The 6,446-nt window shown below is 36.6% G+C and overlaps 1 pseudogene; it reads left to right on the top strand.

The window, feature by feature from the left end:
* Positions 1–3,535: 3,535 nt before the first annotated feature.
* On the top strand, positions 3,536–4,398 carry LOC101154106 (large ribosomal subunit protein eL6-like; annotated as a pseudogene).
* The last annotated feature ends 2,048 nt before the right edge of the window (positions 4,399–6,446 follow it).

Genomic DNA, 6,446 nt, shown 5'->3' on the forward strand with positions numbered 1-6,446 from the left:
CTGCCAACGCAGTGAAGGATGACAAGGAAAGAGAAAAGTTAGAGGCAAAACCAATCTCATGTGATTTCAGCCACTGATTTAAAGAAAGAAAAAAAAACCTTTCAATCAGAAAATTTTTAAAGATAACTTTAAAATAGCCCTTGAAACAGACGAATTAAATGTTTTCTCACTATGTTATGGCATATTGTATATATGCAACAAATATTTTCTCATAAGTTTCCCCATGCTTCTTTAATACAACCCTGCCCTAATTATTTTTTTTGGTCATCCATTAATTTGGAGGAAATTCTTAGGTGTCTATTTTTGAAGTCATCTCTTCATGCACCCAAATTGTTCTGACAGCATCAGTCTATGCTTTTTAAAACTGATATCCACTTAAATTCTCTACTGTTTCATGACCAGCTTGTTCTATGCTCCTTCCAGGAAGCAATGGAATCTCTATCCTAGCATCTACAAAACCCCATGTACATCTACCATGCAATATAATAACAATGATAATATAAATATTTGGCTGAAGCGGAGATAAGTGAGGCAGAACCCACGAATGTCTCAATTGCCAGTTTGATATGCTGTCTCTATCTTGAGTCACTGTCCTGCATAAAGTGTTGAAAGTGTAATTAAAAGATTGGCATAATAGTTCTAATTAGCAAGACGTCGTGCAAGAAGAAATTAATTTTAAAGTTGTGATAACAAGCTCATTGGCCTCCTATGTATGTTAGATTTGGTGGGATGCTTATAGAGGCCATGTCAATGTGACTAATTGGCTGTGGGACTGATGCAATTGGTTAAACTGATTCTCTACAGGTTGTCTCAACTGCTTATGAGTTCTGGATTCAGATGTTATGGGTCCTTGGAACTAAGGTGCTGCAGTGAGCTAGACTGCTGTCCTGTAATCTATATGAGTCATATAACGGAGAATTGTTTTTAATCTTCTTCCATTCCTCTAACCCCATCATCACTGTACTACTTGCAAATCCTCCAGTCATCTGAATGCTATTACAGAGCCAACTAAATGGAGAGGATTCATTTAACTGACACAAAAGAGCTCTGAGAGTCTCCTTTCCCCAACCTCATTCTGCCTAAATTACCACATGATGAACATGCATTTATTTTTGTAATAATAATTAGCATTATTGCAGTTCATATTTTCCAAGAGCAGTAATATTTCATTTTTAAATCTCCATGGCTTTATGAGTTAGGTCAGTGTTTTTTCTGTATAACAAATTTGGAAACTGAGGCATCATGGGGTTAAAATGCAAATGACTTACTCATAGTCACAGTGCTGGGATTAAAGCCCAGGAGAAATGACCCAATTCTGGGTTCAGACCAATGAGCAACACTCCTTCCTCACCTGAGTTTTGGGGTTTATATTAATTTTAGCTTATAATAGTGTGACTGCTACCTAAAAGCAATTTTCTATAGATCTGAGAAAGTTTCATATCCATCATGCTAAGCAACATTCTAAAATCATTTCTACCTTTTTAACTTTGTAATTTATCTTTAAATGCCCATATGCACCCAAGGCACATACATCTAGGAATTGCTAACATGTACCACAATATTTTTATTGCACATTTTGAACAAAAGAATTAGCTAAAAAATTAGATAAAATGAAATCAAATTGGAAAGAGAAAAAAACAACACAAATCTTTACTTACAATTTAGTCAAACTGAAGGCTACTATAGACATGAAAATATGCTATAACTTAGAAAACCTTAAATTCTTTTGATAAATACCTCTCTGTTATTCCCTAATTTCTTCAGAAGGGCCCCTACCAAATCTTAAATGTTCATATTTTTATCGATGTAATGTAATTTCCCCATTTTAATAAGTGGTGTGTTATATTTTTATTTAATTTATTTTCTGACTACCGTTTTCAGTTCCAAATGGTCCTGATGTTCTTTGGAAGAGTGTCCAAAGAAAACAAACTTTTTTTAGCTCTCTCTCTCTATCTCTCTATCTCTCTCTCTCTCTATATATATATATATATATAGAGAGAGAGAGATAGATAGATAGATAGGTAGATATACACACACACAATATACACACATACATATACATGCACATATATATTTATATATAGTTAATTGACAAGATAAAACTGCATACATTTATGGTTTACAACATATTTTGATCTATACATTGTGGAAGGACAAAATCAAGCTATTTAACATAGGCATTACCTCACACACTGTCATTTATTTTTTGTGGTGAGAACACTTAAAATCTACTCTCTTAGCAATTTTCAAGAATACAATATATTGTTATTAATTATAATCACCATATTGTATAATAGATCTCTTGAATTTACTCTTCCTAACTGAAATTTCATATCCTTTGACCATCTCTCCAACCCTCCCTTCAACCCTCCCCCTGCTTTCAGCCCCAGGTAACTAACAACTATTCTTTTTTTTTTTTTTTTTTTTTTTACTTTAAGTTCTGGGATACATGTGCAGAGCATGCAGGTTCGTTACATAGGTATACATGTGCCATGCTGGTTTGCTGCACCCATCAACCCATCATCTACTTTAGGTATTTCTCCTAATGCTATCCCTCCCCTTGCCTGGCACCCTCTGACAGGCCCCGGTGTGTGATGTTCCCCTCCCTCTGTCCATGTGTTTTCATTGTTCAACTCCCACTTATGAGTGAGAACATGCAGTGATTGGTTTTCTGTTCCTGTGTTAGTTTGCTGTGAATGATGGGTTTCCAGCTTCATCCATGTCCCTGAAAGGACATGAACTCATCCTTTTTTATGGCTGCATAGTATTTCCTGGTGTATATGTGCCACATTTTCTTCATCCAGTGTAACATTGATAGGCATTTGGGTTGGTTCCAAGTCTTTGCTATTGTGAACAGTGCTGCAATAAACATATGTGTGCATGTGTCTTTATAGTAGAATGACTTATAATCCTTTGGGTATATACCCAGTAATGGGATTGCTTGGTCAAACGGTATTTCTGGTTCGAGATCCTTGAGGAATCTCCACACTGTCTTCCGCAATGGCTGAACTAATTTACACTCCCACCAACAGTGTAAAAGCATTACTGTTTCTCCACATCCTCTCCAGCATCCATTGTTTCCTGACTTTTTAATGATCACCATTCTAACTGGTGTGAGATGGTATCTCATTGTGGTTGTGATTTGCATTTCTCTAATGACCAGTGATGATGAACTTTTTTTCATATGTTTGATGGCCACATAAATGTCTTCTTTTGAGAAATGTCTGTTCATATCCTTTGCCCACTTTTTGATGGGGTTGTTTTTTTCTTGTAAATTTGTTTAAGTTCCTTGTAGATTCTGGATATTAGCCCTTTGTCAGACGGATACATTGCAAAATTTTCTCCCACTATTCTACTCTGCTTCTGTTAATTCTACTTCTTTAGGTTCCACATTTAAGTGAGATCATGTGGTACTTGTCTTTCTGTGCCTGGCTTATTTCACTTAGCATGATGTCCTCTAGATTCACTCATGTTGTCACTAATGACAGAATTTCCTTCGTTATAATGGCTGAATAGCTCTTTCCCATCTTGCATGATGGCAGGTGAAAAAGTTGACAAGCCAGATACTAAGGAGAAGAAACCCAAAGCTAAGAAGTCTGACGCTGGTAGCAAGGTGAAAAAGGGTACCCTCAAGGCTAAAAAGCCCAAGAGGAGAAAGCCCCATTGCAGCTGAAATTCTATCCTTGTCAAAGGAATTGCCAGATATTCCCAATCTGCTATGTATTCCAGAAAGGCCATGTACAAGAGGAAGTACTCTGCCACTAAATCCAAGGTTGAAAAGAAAAAGGAGAAGGTTCTTGCAACTGTTGCAAAACCAGTTGATGATAACAAGAATAGCAGTACCAGGTTGTTTAAACTTCTCAAAGGGCCTAGATATTATCCTACTAAAGATATGACTCGAAAGATTTTGAGCCATGTCAAAAATCCCTTCAGTCAGCACGTGAGAAAACTGTGAGCCAGCATCACCCGTGGGACCATTCTGATCATCCTCACTAGGTGCCACAGAGGCAACAGGGTGGTTTTCTTGAAGTAGCTGGCTAGTGACCTGTTACTTGTGACTGGACCTCTGGTCCTCAATCGAGTTCCTCTACAAAGAGCACGTTGGAAATTTGTCATTGCCACCTCAACCAAAATTGATGTCAGCAATGTGAAAATCCAAAAACATCTTACTGACATTTACTTCAAGAAGAAGAAGCTACAGAAGCCCAGACACCAGGAAGGTGAGATCTTCAACACAGAAAGAGAGAAATACGAGATTACAGAGCAGTGCAAAGTTGATCGGAAAACTGTGGACTCAAAAATTTTACCAAACTCAAAGCTATTCCTCAGCTCCAGGGCTACCTGTGATCTGTGTTTGCCCTGATGAATGGAATTTATCCTCACTAATTAGTGTTCTAAATTCCTTAAGAAGAACTTAATGAAATAACTTATATATTTAAATAAATAAAAAATAAAGGCTGAGTAGTATTCCTTTGTGAAAACAGTCATTTTTTTAACCTTTACCTTCTGTGTGGACCCATAGCACTTACAATAGTATGGTGAGAAATCTTTCTTTACGGTTTGTTGTTCCAGGAGCCTTTACAATCTTGATTTAGCATTTTTTCAGTAGAATATCATCAACTGTCCTATTCATCATAGTATAATATTCATGATTCAAGTTATCTGTGACTATAGTGGTCTTTCAAGCTTATTTGTTTATTGTCTTATATCTCAGTTTGAGTAGGTTACTATGGCAACAGGCACTATAGAAATGTACAAGATAAATAATGGATTATGAATCTTCACAGGTGTCCAGCTAGGATATTTTTAATGAAAAGCCACTCTAAAATTGAAAGAATCTTTCTCATATATATGTTATGACCCACATGTCGAAATCACTCATTTATAAACAGGTATGCCTATCACCAAAAAGCCAGGTGAGTTCTTCTCAATTTAGAAACACACTTTAGGAAGTTACTTTAGGTTTGCACTTAGCAAAATAATTAAACTAGTTTTACTTTATTTCTCTTAAAGTTGCCAAGCCTAAAAGCATCACAAACACTAAATGGGTTCATTGCTTTTCTTCATCCATCTTAGCTCAAATCAGATGTGGCTTAACATTTGCTCTATAACAAGCACTTGTATGTCTTGATGTACAAATTTCATAGGCAAATTTTAAAGGAACTTTGACAAATGGCAATATCTGTAGATGGGTTGAAGCCCAGGAGTATGAGAAGTCTGGAATTCATTTTGTGTACAGAATAGTTAAAGGAGCAGGGTGAAAAAAGACAACAGAGCACATGAGAGCTGCCTCCAGGGTTTGAAGATTCAGTGAAAGAGACAACTTATTCTGTAGCTCTCTGGAATGCAAAAATACAATCCAAGTGTAGCACTGAGAAGAGATAGGTTTGGTTTCCACATACAAAGTGGCTGTGCAACGCCAAGAGCTCGTCAGTATAGAAACAACGGCCTCATGATGTAGTGAGCTCCCTGAGAGAATTCCTGGAGGGCGGGATGCTTGGAAAAGAAAGCTGCTAGGATCCCTTCAAATTCCGTTACATAATTCTTGGATAAGAATTGTGAACATTTGGTGAGCTACCATATGTTTTACCTATTTTAGCTCATTTCATCCTCACAAGAATCTTATGAAGTAGATACCAGTATTACATAAACAAGGAAACTGAGTGGCAACAACAAAATTCAATACTTTGTCCAAGGGCACTTGATAGGAATAGTAGATTTGGAATTCAAAACCAAATAATTTGATGCCACAGCCAAAGCTAACGACTATGCCACAGAGCTCTTAAAACTGAGTGGCGCGTTGGTTCTGTATGACCCTAAATGTCTCCAAACAACCCTTCAGAAGTCTATGTCTATTAACAGTCTCATCTTTAGCAGTGATGCTACATATCACAAGTGTATGTGGTGTCTAAATTCAACTAGATAACTAGAAGTACAACTATTATCTTTGTGTGTTTGTGTGTGCATGTGTGTATGTATGTATGTTAGGGAAGCAGTCTGAGAATATTTGGACACTGAAAATGAGTTATCATGTATTTGCACTTAAAGCTCCTGTCTTCTGTCCACTTCTCTATCAACACTTTTTTATTGGGTGACTCATCTTGTCTCATGGCTTTACATGCTATCTACATATCGATTTCTCAAATTTAAATCTCCAGCCCTGACTCCCCAGCTTTGATCTCCAGATACATCTATATTCCTGCCTGCTTATCATGGATGTCCAATTTGGGATGCCCAAAGTACAATTCTTTCCAAAAGCTTACCTATGTGTATAGGCTTTTACCAGAAATAAATATTTTATCTCTCTTTTTAAATTGAGTTTTGCCTTTCCACATTATACTAATACATAATGAACATGATTTTACAAGTTCCATTTTCATTTTCCAGGGCACAGTAACTCAAACCGTATTATCTGAAAGCTGTGTTAAATGTCAGTTATTTCAAAT

This window comes from Gorilla gorilla, chromosome X (assembly GCF_029281585.2).
Source record: "Gorilla gorilla gorilla isolate KB3781 chromosome X, NHGRI_mGorGor1-v2.1_pri, whole genome shotgun sequence".
NCBI classification, from domain to species: domain Eukaryota; kingdom Metazoa; phylum Chordata; class Mammalia; order Primates; family Hominidae; genus Gorilla; species Gorilla gorilla.